The sequence below is a fragment of the Haliotis rubra genome, unplaced genomic scaffold (assembly GCF_003918875.1).
Source record: "Haliotis rubra isolate DU_JTF1 unplaced genomic scaffold, ASM391887v1 Scf535, whole genome shotgun sequence".
Classification (NCBI taxonomy): Eukaryota; Metazoa; Mollusca; class Gastropoda; order Lepetellida; family Haliotidae; genus Haliotis; species Haliotis rubra.
In genome coordinates this window covers 589398-616094 of record NW_025767230.1, presented here as the reverse complement: position 1 = coordinate 616094, position 26697 = coordinate 589398, and the positions used below count along the sequence as shown (strand labels likewise).

Sequence of the window (26697 nt, the reverse complement as noted above, 5' to 3'; positions counted from 1 at the left end):
CATTTCCCCACAAATCCTGCCTGATTTCCACGACATGTCACCCATTTTAATAACTTTAATATATCCTCAAACTCGCTAATCGAACCAAACAACCTCTGGGGTGAACGTTATCACGCGACTTTCGCTGCCGGCTTCGATTGATTGGTCCACGAAATGGAAATTTATTTTAATGCAAAGATATATATATATATATATATATATATATATATATATAGACAAAGTCGACCTTTGGGCGACATTTGTGCGACCTTTAGGCGACAGCTGTCGCCCTAAGGATATATTTCTGTCGCCTAAATATCTGCATGTCACAACTATGTTCATTTTCCTTAATAACTATCCCAAACTAGATGGTTGGATAGAGGGTCGTCTCAGGACCTTCGGGTGTGCTTCTTTTGTATTTTTATAAAATTTCAGTGCTGTTATTGAAAAAACAAAAATATCATGTATATAACGTCTGCGACCTTCGGCGACACGGGTTTTCTATAAAATTCTCTAACACGTGGATATATGTTCAGAAATAAACAATGGAGAAATTATTGTCTAAATATATACTCTTAGGTTTTGTACAGTTTTTTCAAATATACACATCGTTAAGTGTTCAGCATAACATCACTGTTTCGCTCGCAGTACCTTTCGGCGATTTGCCTTCACGCTCCTGTGCGTCAAAAAACGTGAAAGTTCAAAAGCGGCAACGTCGAAATGAACACTTAGCTAATAATTCAATAATGTCTGTAGATATTGTGGGAGCTGACAGACAAGACTAATGTGCCACCAAGAACACGTTTAAATACTTAAAACATTTGATACTTCAATCAAAATAACGATGTAATAATCTGTAAATAAATTGAATTCATGTTTCACACGAAGGCCCGTTCACGTTTTGTGTCAAATCGGATCCCCTTTGCTACAGTTTTCGCGCACTACACGAGGTGACTTGGCAGCACAAAGCATTGGGAAATGCATGGTATGTATCGTAATCGGAGTATTTTGTTGAAAAAGCAGCATGTACAATTGTTTCAAAGGCGATGCCTGTCCCATGACACAATCTATTTCAAGATTTCTCAACTGGAAGAAACTGTTTGCTAGTAACTTGATCGCGATTGTGACGTTTTCGTATCATGTTGTTTCTTGATCCTCACCTAGGGCTAGACTATCGCTTAGTCTCTGAATATAATTTTTTTATATCAACAAACAAACGCATTATAAATTGAAAAGGAGCCCCGGGAAACCAGAACTTGAGAAAATCTAGACTTGCTTCATTTAGGGCCTTAGCATTGCAGAAAGGGCAAGGCAGTAGGGAAAATAATATTGTGGTTCAGGGGACTGTGACACAGACTACAGGGTACAGTAGTTGGCCATAAGTGAGTCATCATTAGTGAAATTTCCATAGACTTACATGTTAATTAACTGTTGCAAGAATAATTTTCATAAATTGAGTAGAAGTTTGCAAACATCTTGGAAATCATCTTCAGCTACGTGTACATAATTTTCTTTCATCTTTCCATTGATTAGTTATCGAATGACACCTGATTAAGCACCATAAATACAACTTAATTTTTATCAATCCCATAGACATGTTAAACCTGATTGGTATGTCTAATATATGTTGTTTAAGAAGTTGCAGTTTTCTTAATAATCCTCGGAAAATTGAAAGGAAATTATGTGTACAAAGCTGAGATGATTTCCCAGCTGGTAGATAAGTGCTGAAAGCAATTCCACCGAAACTAAATGTATGAAAATTATTCTTGCAAGAGTTAATTAACATGAAAGTCTATGTGAATTTCACTATTGATGACTCACTTATGGCCAACTACTGTAGATCCACAACCAAAAGAGCTAATCACAGCTGTATGATTTTATGTTCACTCAGTGGGTGAAATTGACCTTTTACTTTTAGGCGCAGTTCAGGTGCGGCAAAAAACACCCAAAACATCTCTCATTCTGACGCCTGATATTCAGGGTATCAGACTGACTTTTTGCACTGATATATTGTTTTCTTATTTTAAATAAATATCTACCAACTAATAGATAAATAAACCCCCCAAAACAGTCAATAACCATTACTAATTTCAGGAACTAACCAAATCTGTAAGACTTGAATTCAGTAAAATTACTTATAGGCCAAATGTAGACATAGCATAACACATTACAATCGGTTTTATCACCCACACTGCATATTCTGACCATGGGGTAATACTCATTGACATGGGTTTGCTCAAATAATGAGCTGATAGTGCAGTGTTGAGGAAGACTTGTAGTTATAGTTTCATAATGGCACTCTCCATTGTTGCTCTTTGCTGTTTCCTCTGATAGCTGAACTACACATTTTTATATCAGCTACACATTTCCTAAATTGTTCATGCAAAGGAAATATGCATTTGCTCTCTTGACCATAATATGTTTCAGTTACATTATTTATATCAAGAGTTTCTAACTTTCAAATATAGCTTTTTGTACTCCTGCTTTGAACCCTGCCCCTTTGGGTGTTTATGTGCAGTGTATCTCCTCCACTGGTCTATCAGAGTGAAAATATCAGTGTATAGTGATGAAATGTATATGTTGCACCATTTTCATGCTAATAATAATAATTATCTCCATATGAGTACAAAGATTGTAGCCTACCACCTTATTACCTACAAGTAAAGGCTGTCTGGGTCAAACCTTGTTTGTTTTTAGTAACCTGATACATTTTGTGGCTGATTATGACAAGAATTTCTAATTACCAGAAAACACATTTACTGATGCTGAGAGATCCTAAAAGATAAAAACTTTTCTTTCATTTGGCCCAGGACTATAACCATGTCTGTCCACATGCCACTGCCACTCAGCCAGCATAATTATGAGCAATACATCCTCCCACTCACAGGTTACTCAACTGACAACCATAAATGTTGGTTACGTTGTATTTTTCTGCACTTGGTCCAAACTTGATATAGTTTCAAATGCTAGAGATTTTCCACTTCACTGGTGCACTTGAATCTGTTAATTCAATATTGTGCATGAATACAGTCAGAATTCCCTTTTTGAGCTTTCATAATTCCATTGCAGCTACTCTTATCTTTGTATGTTTAATGCAGGGACATTTCCTCATTTCAAAGTCTAAATCCTGTACATTGTGTAACATAGGAAAGAGGGTAAATACCAGTGGACAGGATAAGATTAACTGAAAAATCAAGGATGGATCTCACTAAACACATTGAGACATGTTATAACTTATTGGTTGGTCAATAGACCAACTGTTTCTATGCAGGGATATGTTATTAGTCTTTTATGGTTTTTTAAGTTCACTTAGCAGTCAAATTGCATAAAAGGGTAATTTTGTTCAAAGCGGGGGTTTCTTAAACAAACTATTTCTCTTTTTTAAAAATGGAGGTGAAGTTTAACATTTCTTTCAGTACAAACAGTAAGAATTAAAGCCTCTTCCTGTTGTAAGTTACCTTTACAAAGCCATAATAACAGTTTCAGAAATGCCTCTTTGATGCATCTATTCAGGTAGTGTGCTATTCATCATTGGTCCATCATCGGCTAATAGTTTGCATTGTCGACTAATACCAACATCTCTGAGCAGCACTGGGCAGACAGTATTGATATAAATCATAGAATCGATGATTATTATTATGAATAGTAAATTAAAAATAAACCTGAAAGAAATCAACATTTTGTATTACTGGTGAGTTTTACCTTTATGCATGGATGACTAACAAAATCCTGAACATGACTTAGAAGCAACCCATGAATAAAGACATAACTTTGTATATTGTGTGAGTAAATTGAAACTATGATATTATGGGTATTCTTAAATTCCAATCAAATTGACTTGATGGCACAAGTTTTTTCCTTTGGTCACCCTTCATCTCAAGATCAAAGCTGACATAGACTGTAAAAAGTCAGGAAAGATCTAGCCTGTCTCATAGTTCCTGAACTGCATTATTTTTACTTCCGTCTATGCCTTTCTGCAATGATAAAGACCTAATTTAAGCAAGTCTAGATTTACTTAGTTTCAGGAATCTCCCATCTCACTGGAGCTCCTTTTCAGTTTAAAAGGATTTGTTTGATTCTATCAAAATTATATATATTCAGAGACTAATTGCTAGTCTTGGATGGTCCTGTTAGACATGGAAATCCTATCCAATCCAGTTTATGCCCGGTAAGTTAATTTTATTTTACAATGGTTTCTGAATATGAAACATTGTAAATTCATAATTTATGTATGTTGTTAGGGTGATAACTAAATCATGTAGAATTTTAAATACTTTATCAGTTCAGAAGAAAAAATATTATTTCTTAAGCTCAGTTTTGAATTTAAGTTCATAATCATTTTGAGAATAATATTGTTAACATTTTAATGTTACATAATACAGACAACTATGAACGGGACCAAGACACGTTGAGCTTGGCAGAGGAGAAATGTGACCTTCAAATTGCAGAATCCGAGGGGGAGTCTCAGGCATTCCAAAGGGAGGAAGGGGTAGGTTATGTGATCCAGAGATCAATACCTTCATGTTAGTAGATTTAAGTTGTGAATACCAATTTTACAGCTTTGTTAAATTTATTTCTACCTTAACTAGGGATGTCACGATACATAAGTTTCATGAATCGATACATATCACGATACTCATGACATGATTCGATATGTATCATGATACCTATTTTCGCTGCATTATTGTGTAAAATTAGTTACATTTTGAACATTAAATATTTTATATTTTATAAGAGTCCTTGAAAAGATCAACATTTTCTATTCTCAGAGATTAAAAAAGTTCTAATTTCCCATCTTTGTGTATGAAAAATAATCATTTATAACTCTCATAACATAAAAAACATGATACAATTGCAAAATGTGAACGATACATATTAAAACATGTTTAAATCAATACTTTCAAAACAAATAATGATAGAGTTTTGAATGTATCAATGATTGTATCGTCTTAGAAAAAGTATCGATGTATCGTGGCATTCCTAACCTAAACATTGTTCTGGCCTACCTTTAGAATTCAGCACCACAAACTTGCAATACCCGGATGAAGTAATGCCTCATGAATCTTTGCAATTTGTTTAATCCTTCTCAATATTAGTACAGTTATCTTGAATGGTAGTGTGCCGATCAGTACCGAGTGCAGCAATACATGTTTTAGGTATTATCTCAATACAGGATCTTTTACTATTTATAAAAGTATCAAGAAATTCAAAATGGCCAATAAGAGATTAATTGTTAGACATGGAATAGCCTTATATACAGATAGTCTGTCTTTGATGACATATATGAAAAATTTAAAGAAAAACTGTATATACTCTCATAACAAGCAGTTCCAGACAAGTATTGTGGTTCTGATCATGGAAAACTTTACAGAAAATGTAGAAATTTTGAAAATTGGCAGAATTTGCTCTTTTCACATATCAATAGGGTAATTTTCAACATTTTTAAGCTTTTCTATTGACTTTTGCACTTGATTGATGTCCAAACATTTGCAATTCAAAAATTTATCCCTGCAATAATCATGTCTTTATAATAGAGATATCATTTTCACTTTTAGGTTACTATGTATTCATATCTTACCACAGTTTCATGGAGAGCTGTTGCGTGTCGTGTTTCGTAGTGCACACAATTCAGAAAAGATTGGCATTTTTCAATACAGAGTATACAAATTAACATATTCCCTACATTTTGTTGTTTGTCTGTTGTCAACAATTCAATCTTCCATCGGATAATCAGGTGTATTAAAGTTCTGACACCATTATGTTCATATCACTTGGGCCGGTTGGGGTGGGGATGGGTGGGTTCTCAATTAAATTTGTTTTACATAATTGTATCAGGTGTTTAAATGGGTTGTTATCAAATGATTCATGTAATTGTTGATACATTTGCATTAATGTTTTGGTGTCCTTCATACACAGGAAATTCAGCAAATGAGAACTGAAGACACCTCTATTCCATGTCAGCAGATACATTTTCTTTGTTTATCTTTTCAGGATTCAGATGTAGTATCTGTGAGAAAGTACTGAAATGTAAAGGTGGATATACTGTTCATCAGCAGATGACTTGAAGTCAAAAGGTACCACCAGTTTTTAGTAGTGTCTTTCTAGATATCAAGATAAGTGAACACCAATAACATATCATATCATTATACAAGGTCAAGAATGTGTTTATCTCGACCGCTTTATGATATCCCTTGGCAGGTCATTAGTAAATCAATCAAGCTAAATTCCATTGTATGCAACTAGGATGTGTTGTCTAAAGGTCTGTGTTGATGATGAATAGGATGTATCTTGTTGACCATCAGGCAACTTCTATATATATATATATATGTATTAATATTCAGCAGAATGTTGGGTAACACATCATATCTGTTATAATCACAGCCCATTGGGCAACACATCCTATATATCACTTTTAAACCTTTGGGCAACACATCCAATCTGTTATTTTTACAGACCATTAGGGCAACACATCTTATATATCACCCTTTATCAGTAGACCTTAGGGCAACACATCATATATATTATCAGTAGACCTTAGGGCAACACATCATATATATTACCAGTAGACCTTAGGGCAACACATCTTATATATCACCAGTAGACCTTAGGGCAACACATCCTATATATCACCATTAGACCTTTGGGCAACACATCTTATGTATTACCAGTAGACCTTAGGGCAACACATCATATATATTACCAGTAGACCTGTGGGCAACACATCATATATATATCACCAGTAGACCTTAGGGCAACACATCATATATATCACCAGTAGACCTTAGGGCAACACATCTTATATATCACCAGTAGACCTTAGGGCAACACATCATATATATCACCAGTAGACCTTAGGGCAACACATCTTATATATCACCAGTAGACCTTAGGGCAACACATCTTATATATCACCAGTAGACCTTAGGGCAACACATCATATATATTACCAGTAGACCTTAGGGCAACACATCTTATATATCACCAGTAGACCTTAGGGCAACACATCTTATATATCACCAGTAGACCTTAGTAACACATCTTACATATCACCAGTAGACCTTAGGGCAACACATCTTATATATTACCAGTAGACCTTAGGGCAACACATCTTATATATCACCAGTAGACCTTAGGGCAACACATCTTATATATTACCAGTAGACCTTAGGGCAACACATCATATATATATCACCAGTAGACCTTAGGGCAACACATCTTATATATCACCAGTAGACCTGTGGGCAACACATCTTATATATCACCAGTAGACCTTAGGGCAACACATCATATATATTACCAGTAGACCTTAGGGCAACACATCTTATATATCACCAGTAGACCTTAGGGCAACACATCTTATATATCACCAGTAGACCTTTGGGCAACACATCTTATGTATTACCAGTAGACCTTAGGGCAACACATCATATATATTACCAGTAGACCTGTGGCCAACACATATATAACCAGTAGACGTTAGGGCAATACATCATATATATCACCAGTAGACCTTTGGGCAACACATCATACAATCAGTAGACCTCTGTCCAACACATCTTATATATCACCAGTAGACCTTTTGGCAACACATCACATATATCACCAGTAGACCTTAGGGCAACACATCATATATATCACCAGTAGACCTTAGGGCAACACATCTTATATATCACCAGTAGACCTTAAGACAACACATCTTATGTATCACCAGTAGACCTTAGGGCAACGCATCTTATATATCACCCATAGACCTGAGGGCAACACATCATATATATTACCAGTAGACCTTAGGCAACACATGATATATATCACCAGTAGACCTGAGGGCAATGCATCTTAAATATCACCAGTAGACCTGAGGGCAACACATCATATTTATTACCAGTAGACCATAGGGCAATGCATCTTATATATCACCCATAGACCTGAGGGCAACACATCATACATATTACCAGTAGACCGTAGGGCAAAACATCTTATATATCACCAGTAGACCTTAGGGCAATGCATCTTATATATCACCAGGAGACCTTAGGGCAACACATCTTATATATCACCAGTAGACCTTAGGGCAACACATTTTATATATCACCAGTAGACCTTAGGGCAACACATCGTATATATCAACAGTAGACCTGTTTGCAACACGTCATATATATCACCAGTAGACTTTTGGTCAACACATCTTATATATCACCAGTAGACCTGTAGGCAACACATCTTATATATCACCAGTAGACCTTAGGGCAAAACATCATACAATCAGAGACCTTTAGGGCCCATCACACATCTTATGTATCACCAGTAGACCTTAGGGCAACACATCTTATATATCACCAGTAGACCTTAGGGCAATGCATCTTATATATCACCCATAGACCTGAGGGCAACACATCAGATATATTACCAGTAGACCTTAGGCAACACATGATATATATCACCAGTAGACCTTAGGGCAAGACATCATACAATCAGTAGACCTGTGGTCAACACATCTTATATGTCCCTAGTAGACCTAAGGGCAACGCATCTTATATATCACCAGTAGACCTTAGGGCAATGCATCTTATATATCACCCATAGACCTTAGGGCAATGCATCTTATATATCACCCATAGACCTTAGGGCAATGCATCTTATATATCACCCATAGACCTGAGGGCAACACATCATACAATCAGTAGACCTGTGGGCAACACATCATATGTATTATCAGTACACCATTGGGTTACACATTAGGGGTGTCACGATACACCAATCTCACAATACGATACGTATCACGATTTTAAGGTCACGATACGATACGTATCGCGATACATAATTTTCGCGTCTTTTCATAGCATTACCTTACCGGCAACGTACGCGCTCGCTGATTGGTCCATCAAAATAGTCTAGCCAATCACAAAAGCTGTTAGTTTCCAACCTATTTGTTAAGTAAAGCTAGCTACATCTATTTATCGGAGCGATCTCAGTATAATTTTACTATCAAGACTTTGAAGGAGATGGATATAGCATAAAAATTTGAATCGATAAAGTTTTAAAATAGGAATCGATACACGCAAGCATGTATCGCATCGTATCGTATCGTCAGTAAAATGTATCGATGCATCGATACATTCGCGTATCAGACACCCCTATTACACATCATATATAGTGTATATACCAAACTCTCTGTAGTTCACTTGACTACTGTCGAATGTAATGAAACTGTGTATCCCTAAAGAGGCTGTTTCACTAATCAGTTTGTAATCTAGTTATATCATATGGATAAGTTGGGTTTGGTTGTCACACTGTGCACTCAGCTGTAGTACTGTGCACTGAGCTGTAGTATTAAATCATACATACTAAAGGGTTAAGATTTCTTCCTTGCAGTCTGTATTGACTGATGTCAGTTATGATTCAACACTTCAAATGATATGTGTCACCTAGATAGATAAAAATTACAAAAATGACAAATCATGTTTGTATTCTACAGTGTCAGTACATACTGTATGTTTTCTAGATTTGTGGGTTTCATTGAGTAGTCAATGCCAAAATTGTTTACATTTCAAACCTCAAGCTAAACTTATGTGCTCTAAATGTAATTTCTGTTTATCAAATACACAACAAAACTCTCAAATCTGAAAACATACCATGTCTTTTTCTAACTAGATAACTAACCCTTAGCCTTTAGCACTGCTAGAACTTGGCTGACATACTGCTGACATATGTAATCAACTGGTTCCAATTGCATCATGCATGACATGTAGGAGATTTGGAGAAAAATCTCTGAGCCAATTGTATGCAGAATTTTATGAAGTTTGGTTTAGAAGTTAAGTGAATCAGATATGTTCCTTTTTTTTTTACATATTTTCAGTTCAGACCTTTGTTATACAAAAACCTAATGCTGCCATTTTTTGTCAATCAAAATGTTGTTTTAATTAAAATGTCTTTTTTGTTCAATTACTTTCTTGTTGCTTTGATTATTTTATCATTGCCGTAATAATTTCTCTAAGTATATACCAAAACATGTGTATGTTGCTGCATATTAATATCGTCAATGTTTTGTTTCATCATTATTTCACTTGTTTGATAAACACTAAGCAATAAAGTTAACCAGTATCTATCTGGACATCCTCCCACCTTTCCCTTTCTCTGTGGTATTCAGTCTGTATCTGCTTAATGAAGCGCTTACTACTACTAGGGTTGATGGGCGGAGGGGTAGCCTAGTGGTTTAAGCGTTCGCTTGTCATAGCTAAAAACTAAACTCACTCACTACTAGTGCTGACCCTCATTTCACTCATAGACAGTGGCAGTCACTCCCATTCAATTTTCAGCCATGTTACCAGATTAAAGTTTCCTGAATACTCAAGGCTTCATCTTTATAGAACTATTTCTATTCTACGTTATAGCAAACTTAATTTAATGACTATAGATTGTTATATTGTATATTGCATTGATTAGAAACTAACATATACTACTCACACTTTGCTAAGGATCACAAAAATTCCCAACTATACTTACACATAGATTTATAATTTGAAATTGTATACATTTAAAACTGGATAAATAATAATATAGTAACCCTTCTTTAGGCAAACAGCTACTTTTGTCTAACCTTATGCACTTGATACATGAGTAACCATAAAAATGGTTTTAATGGCACCAATCAACCATTTTGCAAATCATGGAACGAGTCATTTACAAACAAACAACACCTGTCAATAGCAGGTATGGGATCCACAAGATGAAATGACATACTGAAACCTAGGATCCATGCTTACAATAAGCTTAGATATTTAAACCAAATTTGATCCCACATTATAGTTTTCTGTTGAATCAATGATTTAATTCATAGCAAAGCGTGAATAGTATATTTAGGCCACAAGTCCTCATAATGATAACAAATTAGCTAAATCTTAAAATGGCAAATGTTTACTTGTCCTAATAAAACCTTAAGTTGGGGAGTTGGGTAAAGACTATAGGACTAGAAGCTGAGTGATGATACTCACTGTACCTTGATGTTTTAACATACTTTTGAAAACTTTGTTATATTTCAGAAACGGAGACCATTCAGTCATTTCTACAGATTTCCAAGCACGAATGCTCTTATGTTCAGCTGAGAACAAAAATGATGAACAAGCAGAAAATACAGCAGCAAAGGACAAGGAAGAGATGGCACACATTTTAAGAATGAAATTAACTTAATAAATATTCAGATCATTTCTAAGGGATGTTACATTTGGGAATTCACTTTCCCAGTATAGTACAGATACTAGTACTTTGCTGGTAGAGGGTGGAGTGAATCCCTTGTGTGATTTGAACCCACCCTCTAAGAGTGAAACACCTTATCACAGAACAACATTGTCATCAATTTAACCTGACAAATGTTAGTCAAGGTCTCGATCAGAGAAGTGTAAATGCCACAATTACAATTTTTTGCAAAGTTATGCAAATAAGAATGTCAAAACTATTTGGTTTAATAAATAGTAATTATTAAACTTACAATTTTTTCTTGTTCCTATCATTGGTTCGCACTGGGGTGGAATGTGGTTCCATTTTCCATGGTGGAGTCTCCGAAGCTGATTTGGAAAAAATAGGGGCGTGGGGTGGTAGCACTTGCGGATCTAGTGCGGTGATGGGCTGTGTTTAGATGGTATTCAGACCACACATCAGGCAAATATCAGTGTAAGAGCCCAAGTTTATTCAGGAGTCGTCCAGTATGCCTCAGTGTATGATAAGAAAACGGGAATAGTCCCGACTGGATCAAAATGGGCTTTGGTTAGGTGGTATTTAGACCAGACCAGACATTTGGCAAAGTTTATCAGGAGTCGTGTCAATGTATGAGCCCCTGGCTCACAATTTATTCAGATGGTAGTCAGACCAGACATGCAGGCAAATATCAGTGTAAGAGCCCTAGTTTATTCAGGAGTCCTCTGGTATGCCTAAGTGTATGATGGGAGAACCGGAATACACCCGACTGGCTCAAAATGGGCTGTATTTAGATGGTATTCATACCAGACATCAGGCAAATATCCGTGTCGGAGCCCCAGTTTATTCAGGAGTCGTCTGGTATGCCTCAGTGTATGATAAGAATACTGGAATAGTCCTGAATGGCTCTGTTTAGATGGTAGTCATACCAGACATTAGAGCTGTGTATCGGTGCCTAAGTGGCGAGACGATATATCCTGATACCAGTTTAATGAGGCGATACAATATATCAATAAAGTATTGGCAAGGAACCTGCGAGACGATTATCATCGCAATACAGTGATGGCGATACGATACGTATCCCGATACTTTACAATTCTAAACACAGGACATATATGATAGATATAATGACTGAATCTTTATTTGTTATACAGCAGAACATGTGCAACATTCACACACACTTAAAAGGCTGTTCATGTAATGAAGTTTCAGCATTTAATGCTTAAGAAAGTACAATTCAAACATAAACCTTTGATCTAGGCTTCCCTTGGAAAGTTGTGTTTCTGCACCAATGCTTTTACTGACATTTCAATGTAATTTATACCAGAATCACTGAAAAAAACTCTTAAGTATGCTTTCTAAATATATCTTCTCTTTCTTAACAAAGCTAAGACATCGTTCATAGTTGTTAATAAATGGTGTTATTTGTCAAACAACTAAAACATGTTTCAATTACTTAAAGACAAGTCTTTTACAATTCACAGAGATTGAAAAATGTTCACATTCTTTCACTGATACACCAACTCCTTTGTTCATCTAACAAAGATGGCAGACACAAACAGATTCAGAAGGTTCAGTTTGTTTTTAAAATTTAGAAGTATTTCAAAGAGACTCCCTTCCTACTTCTAATGCAATACTCCTTACAACTTTAAGTAGTATTTAAGTAGTATCGGGATATATCGTCTCCTGTTGCGATACATCGATGTATCAAGGACCCTTGCGATATAAATATCCTGATATATTGCCTAAATGTGTTTTGTATCGATGCTCTCATATCGCGTAGTTGACGATGCAAACATCGATACTATCGATGAATCGTTACACCACTACCAGACATTTGGCAAATATCTGTGTCGGAGCCCCAGTTTATTCAGGAGTCCTCTGGTATGCCTCAGTGTATGATAAGAATACTGGAATAGTCCTGAATGGCTCATGGGCTCTGTTTAGATGGTAAGACCAGACATCAGGCAAATATCAGGAATAGTCCAGGAGTCGAATGATGGGAGAACTAGTCCCTCGACTGGCTCAAAATGGGCTGTAAGAATGGGCTCTGTTTAGATGGTATGCCAGACCAGACATACAGGCAATGGTAGTCATATCAGGCAAATATCCGTCGGAGCCCCAGTTTATTCAGGAGTCGTCTGGTATGCCTCAGTGTATGATAAGAATACTGGAATAGTCCTGAATGGCTCACAATGGGCTCTGTTTAGATGGTAGTCAGACCACACATCAGGCAAATATCAGTGTCGGAGCCCTAGTTTATTCAGGAGTCGTCTGGTATGCCTCAGTGTATGATAGAGAACGAAATAGTCCCGACTGGCTCAAAATGGGCTGTGTTTAGATGGTATTCCATATCCGTGTCGGAGCCCCAGTTTATTCAGGAGTCGTCCTGCAAATATCCCCGTGGTTCAAAATGGGCTCTGGAGATGCCCAGACATCAGGCAAATATCCGTGTCGGAGCCCCAGTTTATTCAGGAGTCGTCTGGTATGCCTCAGTGTATGATATGCCTACGGGAATAGTCCCGACTGGCTATGATGGTATTCAGACCAGACATCAGGCAAATATCAGTCGGAGCCCCAGTGAATTCATACAGGAGTCGTCTGGTATGCCTCAGTGTATGATAAGAATACTCCCGAATAGTCCCGACTTCAAAATAGGCTGTGTTTAGATGGTATTCAGACCAGACAACAGGCAAATATCAGTGTCGGAGCCCCAGTTTATTCAGGAGTCGTCTGGTATGCCTCAGTGTATGATAAGAATACGGGAATAGTCCCGACTGGCTCAAAATGGGCTGTGTTTAAATGGTTTTCAGACCAGACATTTGGAAAATCACAGTATCGGAGCCCACAGTTTATTCAGGAGTCGTCTGGTTTGCCTCAGTGTATGATAAGAGAACGAGAATAGTCCCGACTGGCTCAAAATGGGCTGTGTTTAGATGGTATGCAACCTTTGCTCATCTCTTCATTGTGATCAGTCATTAGAATTAGTTTCAACAAATCCATATTTGATGACGAAAGTTAATGATGTTGTTACTTTATCTCGTTAAAAAGACGTTTTTCATATCTGGACTTTGCAATCCAGTTTATTAATTTTACTCAAAAGGTAAAAAAGAATGTTTATATCAACTGCAGTTATATCCTGTGTCTCCCCGATGTTTTGACTTCGGTCCGCATTAGTCGCAACAATCACTATCATTTTACATCTACTCACGCCTCGAATTGAAGTGTATTTGGCAGGAAATGGATACGTACATTGTATACATATTTGTTTTCGCTAAAAGTAATATTTCTTGCAGTTGGACTATTACATGTCAACGAAGTGTTTTCGCGTGGAATAAGCGAGATCGCTACAAACCTCATCGGTGACAGGTCAAATTGTTCCTTGCATAAATCCTATCCAGCAAAACACCATAGTGCGTGCTCTCGCATAACCTCAGTTATGATTATAGATATTTTACATTTATAGAGCAAAGCCTGCAATTAAAACGAAACAATATATTTCTTATGGAAACACAAAAAATAATTTCAGATACTAGATTTTTTTAGATCACTCCATTAGAATTCATCGGGTGGTAATATTGATAAATTTTAACTAAATCACCGGTAGATCACGGGAAAAGTGTACACAGCTGATTGCCATTTCCGACGGTGTATAATGAGGCAAATGCACACGCTAATCCTAATCCCTACACATAATACAATGCCTAGCAAAACCAAATTAGAACTAAAAAGATAAATAAAATTGTCTAATAATTTTTAATTGAAAATTTGACGTCTTTACTGACAAAATCGTCTTCGTTCACGGGAATCGATACGATGTCGTTTTCTTACCACCCCACCCCACCCCTCTATTTCCTATAGAGGTTTTCAGTGTTTGAGTATTGGAATATTTGATATTTAGTTGTTGGTTAATCTTAACATATCCTTAAAACTTAATCCTTAGCAAACCTCGAATGGTAAACAACGGACACTAATTAATATGAAGGAAGGGCACATCGGCGCTTGAGTGGGAAACAATAATTGCAAGTTATGCCAAATGATAAATGTCTGTTACAGCATAATATTTTTAGAAATATTACAAGTAATCATAATCTCAGTATTAATTCTAACTAGCCTGATTTGTTTGACTGCATCATATTTGAGAAAATTAAGCACAAAACTATGAATTGATTGTAATGTGCGATGTTAAAGATCGGAAACAAGAAAGTCAGTTTCATGCACACAGATATGAAATATAATTTCCTCGGCGCGCAAGACATAAACAACCAAAGGGCTTACATATATATCAAATAAGCAGCCATGGAAATGTATACACGTATATAGTATTAAACAGCAACCATTGGGCGACATATATATATATGTATATTACATAAGCGACCATTGGGCGACATATATATATACGACCTTTTGGGCGACAGTCGCCTAAAGGTCGTCGATATAAACATGTACGCCGTGCACACTTTACCTTTGGGCGACAATACATATGGGCTTACATCAAAAATATATTCTCTATTTGTATATATGTACAAGGTTTTATCCCCTTTTAATGTTTAATTATCAAATTAAAGTGTATATAACCGAAGAAATATAAAAAAATCAATGTACGTTTGTAATATATGGCAATGTCGCCCAAAGGTTGCAGCTTATAGTACTGTCGCCCAAAGGTCGGATTTGCCCTTATATATATATATATATATATATATATAGTCCTAGAAATAATCTCTCTGTAAATAATCGAGTCTGGACCAGACAATCCAGTGATCAAGAGCATGAGCATCGATCTCCACAATTGGGATACGATGACATGTGTTGGCTGAGCAATTGGCCTGAACCTACATCTGTCACCTGTCATCTGTAACTTGTTTATTCAATGTTTGCAGATACAGGTAAGAGGTGCATGTGACACAACAGGCAGGGGCAGCTAACTCTTGCCACATTCCAATCATACAGTCTCAATTACAGTCAATTCACATGAACAAGGGTGTATGAACATTTTGTAGCAAAACTAAAAGATCATCTAACCTGAGTGGAATTAATCATTAAGTTTCTGCTCTCACATTGTTATCTCCCCTGTATCCATGACTACAAAATGGCGGCAGTTAACCATGCGGACTTTAACATCAAACTTTATACTTTAGTATCTAAGAATCGGCAGTCTCTTAATATATCCCTGAATACATACTGTAATATCTGTACTACAATATAATGCAAATATATATATACTCATAGACACAAATAAGGGAACACATGAAAGTACAAGTGTTCCTTTAATTATTTCCAGAATTTCACCCACAGTGCAATACATACCTGGAAAAGAATACAGGAACACTTGTACATTCATGTGTTCTCTTATTTGTTCCCATGAGTATATTTTGCCAAAATACAGCAAAGGTAGATGAGTTGTCAATAATCAAGTTCTTTGCGAAAGTACTCTTTCAAGATTCCTGCCTCTTTCCTTGTTTAGTTTATGACACAAGCATGAGTTGTAATTGCCTCCAACATCAACACCATGTGAAACCAATTACCATTCTGTCTGTCTTTGGTAGAACAATCCACTTCCCTTCTAAATGTTCTACTCAAATCATTGAAGTTACTGCAGGTAAATGACTTTCAGACTGAAACTATGATGGATTGTCATCAAATGTCCAGAGGCCCAGATAAGCTGCGTATCCGGGTAAAATACGCATAGAAAATTCCCATTTACGCATTGAAAAATAATTGTTACGTACCAATTACGCATTTAAAATGTTAGATACGCAAAAAGTTTAAAACAAATGCGTACGGAATATATTTATAAAAATCGCTTGCGTAATGAAAATGACATCGATTGCTATCAAGTTGTACTGTTAGTATAGGACAAGTGTTGTACTGTCAGTATAGGATGAGTGATTTCCGTTATATTTAAGTTGGTTTTGATTAGGTATGACATAAGGCAGAACATACCTGCTTAGTAAACATACTCAATGACATAATACTTAGGTGAGTAAAATGACTGAAATACGCACATATTTGAAAGCAGTGGGTAACGGAAATTGAAATACCCACTCAACATTCATAATACCCACTCCAAAATAATACAGTGGGTACAGTACCCACATGAGCTGAATCTTATCTGCAGCTCTGAATGTCAGAATCAAGAACTGTATTGTTATGAAATAGTGACATACATCCGGGCTGTTCACTGAATTAATCTAACTGGATCAGCATGATAAGTGGTTGGAAAACGCAAAATATCTTTTTCTATTTTGAGACAGACTTTTGATACAATCCCTTGTGTTATAAATAACAAACCCTTTTAAAAAACTGACCTCAATGTCTTTCTGAAGGTCAGAAATATAGGCCAGAGTTTTAAGTCCAAAGATAACGGCTAGATGTGTTAAAGGCATGCAGACACATAACACAATATGTTTTAAAGCTGTGTAAATTTACACTTGTCAGAGAAGTACACAACGTATGTGATCTATACTACCAGTTGTCCTACTTCCATTTGTGTGGAAGCACGGTGGCTGAGTGGGTTAGATCGTTGACTTTGTTTGCTGCCAATGAGGTGCCTGACTCTGACTGACTGACTGACTGAGTTTGGTTTTACGCCGCTTTTAGCAATATTCCAGCAACATCACGGCGGGGGACACCAGAAATGGGCTTCACACAATGTACCCATGTGGGGATTCGAACAGGGGTCTTCGGCATGGCGAGCCAACACTTTAACCACTAGGCTACCCCACCGCCCCGCCTGACTCTGAAAGTGTGGGTTTGAATTGTGGATGGGAGTCAACCCCCAAAAGTACAAGAATCTGTACTTTACAGCAAAACACACATACACACAAATAAACCACACAAATCATTAGGGATGTCACGATACACAAGTTTCATGAATCGATACGTATCACGGGATACCCATGTCAGGATTCAATACATATCACGATATCTATTTTCGCGGCATTATTACGTAAATTTAGTTGCATTTTGAAAATTAATATTACATATTTTATAATTGCCCATGAATAGATCAACATTTTTTTTATTCTCAGAGACTTAGTCCGTCAACTGAACGTTTGATACCCTGTTTTTTTACAATTTACCTTTTAACCAAAAATGCCTTCAAAATGTTTTTGTGCATACCCTCTTTATATCTTATGACCTATCCAAGGTTTAAATTTCATAATTTTATGTCAAGTATTAAAGCTTCTTCTTAAGAAGCCATCTTATAAAAATATGAAAATAGAAGTAGTTACACAAGGTGCGTGTTGACGATCTTTGACATCACTTAAGCATGCCAATGTAAATACCCGTGCCTTTACATATCACGCTGACACACATTTTACAGTGTTGTTGGCTTTCCGATCAGGTGCGTTAAACCCTCGTAAAACTCTCCACCGTTTTACAATTATTATATGACAGGTTTAAAGGCAAAATCTTTAATAATCGTTTTAAATTTACTAAAATCGATATCTTGTTAGGTCACGGTATACAATTACCATATGAACAGAGTAGTGTTTTAAAATATTCAGGAGTTTTATATAAATTGTGAAAAACAGAATGCCAAAAGTTAAGTTGACGGACTATAAAAGGTTCTAATTTCCCATCTTTGTGCATAAAAAATAATCATTCATAACTCTCACAACATCAAAAAACATGATACAATTGCAAAATGTAAACGATACATAAACCGATACTTTCAAAACGAAATATCGATACAGTTTTGAATGTATCGATAATTGTATCGTCTTAGAAAAAATATTGATGCATCAATGTACCGTATCGTGGCATCCCTACAAATCATGCCCACAAAGCACGTACGCATACGCATTACACACATATCCTCTATCTCTCTACCTATCCTCTACACAACGCACACTTCCTCTACCCACAACACACACAACCCATTACCCACAAATAAACACACAACCCATTATCCACGACACACACAACCCTTTACCGACGACACACACAACCCTTTACCCACAACAAACACACAACCCATTACCCACAACAAACATACAACCCATTACCCACAACAAACACACAACCCATTACTCACGACACACACAACCCATTACCCACAACAAACATACAACCCATTACCCACGACACACACAACCCATTACCCACGCATTAATACACAACCCATTACCCACGACATTACACACAACCCTTTACCCACAACAAACACACAACCCATTACCCACGATTACACACAACCCACTACCCACGACACACACACAACCTTTTACCCACAAATAAACACACAACCCATTACCCACGCACACACACAACCCACTCCATACACACAACCCTTTACCCACAACAAACACACAACCCATTACCCACAACAAACACACAACCCATTACCCACAACAACACACACAACCCATTACCCACAACAAACACAACCCTTTATCCACAACACACACAACCCTTTTACCCACAAATAAACACATAACCCACTACCCACTCTATTACACACACAACCCACTACCCACGACACACACACAACCCACTACCTAATGCATTACACACACAACCCTTTACCCACTTACATATTACACACAACCCACTACCCACGACATTATAATACATACAACCCATTACCTACTTATATTACACATAACCCATTACCCACAACACACACAACCCATTACCCACAACACACACAACCCATTACCCACGACACACACAACCCACTACCCGACAATAATACACAACCCATTACCCACTTATTAACACACACAACCCATTACCCACAACACACACAACCCTTTATCCACAACACACACACAACCCATTACCTACTTCTATTACACACAACCCATTACCTACGACACACTACAACCCATTACCACACACACAACCCATTACCCACTTCCATTACACACAACCCATTACCCACTTACACACACAACCCACTACCCACGACACACACAACCCTTTACCCACAACAAACACACAACCCATTACCCACGACACACACAACCCACGTACCACGACACACACAACCCTTTACCCACAACAAACACACAACCCATTACCCACAACAAACACACAACCCATTACCCACGACACACACAACCCATTACCCACAACACACACAACCCTTTATCCACGACACACACAACCCATTACCCACAACACACACAACCCATTACCCATGACACACACAACCCTTTACCCACAACAAACGCACAACCCATTACCCACGACACACACAACCCTTTACCCATGACACACACAACCCTTTACCCACAACAAACACACAAACCCATTATCCATGACACACACAACCCACTACCCACGACACACACAACCCTTTACCCACAACAAACACACAACCCATTACCCACGACACACACAACCCACTACCCACGACACACACAACCCTTTACCCACAACAAACACACAACCCATTACCCACGACACACAGTCAACCCTTTATCCACAACACACACAACCCATTACCCACAACAAACACATAACCCTTTACCCACAACAAACACACAAACCCCTACCCCAAAACACACTACCATCAACCACATACCCAAACACATACACCCCCAATCCACCAGCCAAAAACATTTCACAAAAAAACTGCATCTAACATTAACTCCATGCTCCAGATACTATCAGTGTTTACTTGTGAAACCCTCCCAATCCTGACTGATGATGTTCACCTGATGTTAGTCTCCCTTACTGATGCCATTGTGACCTCTGACGATCAATTCTGGACCCCAACAGCGACATCGTATGCTATTATCTCTCTCAATGTTCGGAAGTATTTCTTTAGGAAATCAATTTGGTGCAAGACATTTGCTTCCGACAAACCTCACCATGAAATATCTGGATTCAATTTGCTGTGAATTTCAATAGACTTCGGGACGATGGAGTGGATATATCTTCAGTGACTTCAGTGTCTGCTTGTGATCAAATGGCACAAATCTTACCACATCAAACCTCGTGGCAAGACTCTACGAAGTTAATTAACCAGAGTAAGATTGATCACCAGCTCACATATCCAGGGTTTATTCAGATCGTGGAAGACAAATTGTAAATCATTTCTCAAGATAACATAATGATTTTCATGAGAAAATGAGAGAATGTTTCTTAAGCTAAATTCAGTAAATCTTTGTAACTACAGTCGTGCCCCGTTTATCCGAACCTCAGATATCCGGAAAACTCGCCTTCCGAACGTAAATTCCTCAAAACGAATTCACAACGTTGTAAACTTACTCATTTATCCGGAAATCCGGTTTCCGTAACCGGACGGTCATTTTCACATACAAAACGCTATATTATATGCATTTTTTTCTCGTATATCCGGATGGCTGAGCAGTGTCAGTAAAGTTTACACACGCATTTTACCAAGTGGACTTGCACGCCCTAACATAAAAGAAGTCTGCAGTCTTTGAAGCGTGAGAGGATTAACAACCTGTAATTAGCAAGGTGACACTGAGTTAATTTTGAGTTGTGATTGGCAAGGCAAGACGTCCCTGTTGTTTTGGTAGTGACTTTAATCTGGAAGTTTATGTTAGGTACAGCAACAATGCGAACGCGTGGATGACATCCGAACTGTTTCGTGATTGGTTGCTAGCATTTGACAGACAGATGCATGTACAGGTATATTCGCACATGTTATTGACTTGACTACTTTATTTGACAAGATGATATTTATGGATGCATCTTTATTTGTTGATGTCTTTTCAATAAAGATTACGTCCGTTTCTTTGTATGTCGTTTTACATATCTTCCGTGGTTCAGATATCCGGAAATTCGTTTATCCGGACAATTTCAAGAAAACCACAAGTGTCCGGATAAACGGGGCACGACTGTACATCTAAAACAAGAGGAGGAAGTAACCAATAGCTCCCACAATGGTAAATACTTTTCTTGTAAACGTTAAATAGTTACACTGTTTGCATGTCAATTGTACTGGTATTTTGGGAACATTGTCTTTCACAATAAAAATATTACACAAACTTAACAAAACATTATTAATTATAAACCTGATTATATTTTAATCATGTTTTCAATCTTCATTACCCTTGTATTCAATTTGCCAGTTAAATGATGAAACATTACAGTGTCTCCAGTTACAGAACATGGTACCTCCAGTTACAGAACATGGTACCTCCAGTTACAGAACATGGTACCTCCAATTACCTCCAGTTACAGAACATAGTACCTCCAGTTACAGAACATGGTACCTCCAGTTACAGAACATGGTACCTCCAGTTACAGAACATGGTACCTCCAGTTACCTCCAGTTACAGAACATAGTACCTCCAGTTACAGAACATGGTAATCCAGTTACAGAACTTGGTACCTCCAGTTACAGAACATGGTACCTCCAGTCACCTCCAGTTACAGAACATAGTACCTCCAGTTACAGAACATGATAGCTCCCGTTACAGAACATGGTACCTCCAGTTACAGAACATGGTACCTCCAGTTACAGAACATGGTACCTCCAGTTACAGAACATAGTACCTCCAGTTACAGAACATGGTACCTCCAGTTACAGAACATGGTACCTCCAGTTACAGAACATGGTACCTCCAGTTACAGAACATGGTACCTCCCATTACAGAACATGGTACCTCCAGTTACAGAACATAGTACCTCCAGTTACAGAACATGATACCTCCAGTTACAGAACATGGTACTTCCAGTTACAGAACATGATAGCTCCCGTTACAGAACATGGTACCTCCAGTTACAGAACATGGTACCTCCAGTTACAGAACATAGTACCTCCAGTTACAGAACATGATACCTCCAGTTACAGAACATGGTACTTCCAGTTACAGAACATGATAGCTCCCGTTACAGAACATGGTACCTCCAGTTACAGAACATAGTACCTCCAGTTACAGAACATGGTACCTCCAGTTACAGAACATAGTACCTCCAGTTACAGAACATGGTACCTCCAGTTACAGAACATGGTACCTCCAATTACCTCCAGTTACAGAACATAGTACCTCCAGTTACAGAACATGGTACCTCCAGTTACAGAACATGGTACCTCCAGTTACAGAACATGGTACCTCCAGTTACAGAACATGGTACCTCCAGTTACCTCCAGTTACAGAACATAGTACCTCCAGTTACAGAACATGGTAATCCAGTTACAGAACTTGGTACCTCCAGTTACAGAACATGGTACCTCCAGTCACCTCCAGTTACAGAACATAGTACCTCCAGTTACAGAACATGATAGCTCCCGTTACAGAACATGGTACCTCCAGTTACAGAACATGGTACCTCCAGTTACAGAACATGGTACCTCCAGTTACAGAACATAGTACCTCCAGTTACAGAACATGGTACCTCCAGTTACAGAACATGGTTACCTCCAGTTACCTCCAGTTACAGAACATGGTACCTCCAGTTACAGAACATGGTACCTCCAGTTACAGAACATGGTACCTCCAGTTACATTACAGTTAAGAACATGGTACTCTCCAGTTACAGAACATAGTACCTCCAGTTACAGAACATAGATACCTCCAGTTACAGAACATGATGTTACAGAACATACTTCCAGTTACAGAACATGATAGCCTCCAGTTACAGAACATGGTACAGTTACAGAACATGGTACCTCCAGTTACAGAACATGGTACCTCCAGTTACAGAACATAGTACCTCCAGTTACAGAACATGATACCTCCAGTTACAGAACATGGTACTTCCAGTTACAGAACATGATAGCTCCCGTTACAGAACATGGTACCTCCAGTTACAGAACATAGTACCTCCAGTTACAGAACATGGTACCTCCAGTTACAGAACATAGTACCTCCAGTTACAGAACATGGTACCTCCAGTTACAGAACATGGTACTTCCAGTTACAGAACATGGTACCTCCAGCTACAGAACATAGTACCTCCAGTTACAGAACATGGTACCTCCAGTTACAGAACATGGTACCTCCAGCTACAGAACATGATAGCTCCAGTTACAGAACATGGTACCTCCAGTTACAATGCTACAACATTGCATGTTGTAACAGTTATCTTCAGTCGCTACACGATTAATCCATAATGCAAGAAAACTTGAAGTGAATGTATTCCATGTGCGGATCCCACCTCAACCATGTATATTTCATATCAATCGATGCTGAGAAATGCACATCTGCCAATCATGACAACAATGGGTGATAAAGAGGACGAATCAGAGCGATTAGGGTCGCTTAACTTCCACGGATGAAATTACAAGAAAGCAATCGATTGCTAACTATTGATCGGGTGAAATCAATGATGGCTAGACTGCGATGTCGCCTCTTGCACGAACAGACAGTGGCATATGTGAAGTTTGATTGGTACTAACATGACCAGTATCCATGAAAACAAACACTGGAAACATTTTTTTACATTTCTCTTTTGGTTTGATTGAGACGTTATTAACCTAGCTGCTATCTATAGGGTTTCATCAAAGATTCCAAACTGCCTGTAGCTGGAATCTGGGAAAATGGGGGATTTTAAAAAAAATCTTTTGGGAAAATTTTATTTTAACTCAAAGCAAAAGATTTGAAAATGGAAATACAAATCCTCAGGATCACTGGTCCACCAGAAATGGACTTTGCACGTTTTACCCATGTTGGGAATCAAACCCATGACGAGCGAACATAAATATGATACACGCTGCTTTCAGTGGAAACTGTTTCATTTTCTCCATCTGCAAACGCATTAGAATTGACATTTAAAGGGCAGGACATATTCCTGGGACACCACGTCAACGTTCAGTCATAAAGTCACCGTATAGCCTGTTGTGACCTTCCCACATGGCAGACCAATTACTCTACTATATAAACATGCACATTCCATGGGCACGGCCATCTTGTTTTCCAAAAGTTTTATTCTTGAACTTTATGTTTAATTGTTCGCTTCAGCTGTTTTACTCCTGGCTTAATTTGTTTTATCCTTATCTTCAGTTGCATTAGTTGGGATAGAATATTCTGGGGAATTAATTCTGCCCTTCAACATATTCAGCATCACTACTTTGCGTGAAACCTGTTGTTTTGAGTTCACAAACCACTGCTCAAAATGAAGGCAAATGTGGGATTCAAACCCAGTATCACTGGATCCTGGCACAACAAAGGGAGTCAATTCTGAACCTCGGAGATAACAAATCTGGCTCTGCATTAATGGGTACAACAAGGACTGGTCGGCTCGGAGTCAGTATAATGTGTCTGAGTGGGGTATTCATGCTTCACTGCGGCATGGTGTCTCAGTGGGCTAGCACTATAAAACCAGCTTAAGTCTGGGCTAGTACAAGCAGCCTAGGAGATATCGTCTGATCTCACACAAGCGATATCTGCTGTGGAACACAGTTTTGGATGATAAATCGCATTCCCATTGTGTAGATCAATGCTCATGATGTTGCTCACTGGATTGTCTGATCCAGACTTGATTATTTACAGACAGCTGCCATATAGCTGGAATATTGCTGAGTTCGGCATTAAAAATAAAAAAAAATTATTAACATCAGTGACATTGAATGACAACAATCACGTCAACACAGTTCCCTATGTTTACTTGTTTTGTTCAGGCTAACAATTGACTTGTCCCTGCATGTGTTTGTAACAGGCTGCCAAAACAGAGCAGGATGTGCTGACCTTTTCACAAACACCTGCTTTCACATTTCAGTAGTGCTTCATAAACACATGCTCATGTCATAGTCCAAAACATAAAATCAACACTGGATTTAGCAGATATTCATATAAAAATAGAAAGGGTTTGTTGCTTTTCTTATATAATACACACTCCTTGCACTGGATTCCCGAATTACATGATAAGGCAAAATACAAATCAACAACACAATTGCTTGTCAGTAATCCTGATTAGCTTTCACCCTCATCAAACACCTATGACAAGCACTATTGGGAAAGCTGTTTAGATTACTAAGCTTTGTGTTGACAACATAATTGAAGCTCCTGAGGACAGGGAATGGGCTGAGATCAGCAGTAATACCTCTTCTGGTGATAGACAAACACACATCACACAACACTGCTGCATCAAAGGGCCACTTAGTAGATTAAATTGTATTAGTAATTGTCTTGTTATTAGTACATCATCCTAGTGATATTTTTATAACTTTTCGGCTTTCCTCTGTCAACTGTGGTAATAGTATAACATTTGTTGCAGATTTTTTACAGTGCGCCATTGAATAGCTACAGGTGAAAGTTTGCAGTCATTTGTCAAGGGGCTTTAACAGTTCAAAATATGAGGTAATTTTTTAGAAGTGTGCCCATGGGCACTCATAGAGAATACTACACGAAGTCTCATTACATACGGATTATACAAAACGAGTGTCCTTCGTATGGTATCTGACCAGAGGTCAGATAACATAGGAAGGTCACGAGTTTCGTATAATTCGTATGTAATGAGACCGAGTGTGGTATTTTATTTATTACCCACGTCTTACATGCATTAAATTGCCAAAATAGCGTATTTTTGTTCTTTTTGGTTTCAAACCGAAATCAGTTTCATAAAGAGGTTGCGGAAGAGTTTGTACTGTAATACAATATT

The 26697-nt window shown here is 37.8% G+C and overlaps 1 protein-coding gene and 1 long non-coding RNA gene across 5 annotated transcripts in view; one reads left to right on the top strand and one right to left on the bottom strand.

The window, feature by feature from the left end:
- Positions 1-26697, bottom strand: part of LOC124253219 (amine oxidase [flavin-containing]-like) — a 90356-nt gene that overhangs the window by 53058 nt on the left and 10601 nt on the right.
- Positions 480-11463, top strand: LOC124253220. Of its 4 annotated transcripts, XR_006892141.1 has the most exons (5): positions 480-964; positions 4081-4147; positions 4362-4468; positions 5971-6053; positions 11019-11463. It is a non-coding gene; the product is annotated as an uncharacterized LOC124253220 (long non-coding RNA). The 4 variants fall into 4 exon arrangements; XR_006892138.1 differs by lacking the exon at positions 4081-4147; XR_006892139.1 differs by having other exon boundaries at positions 4081-4468.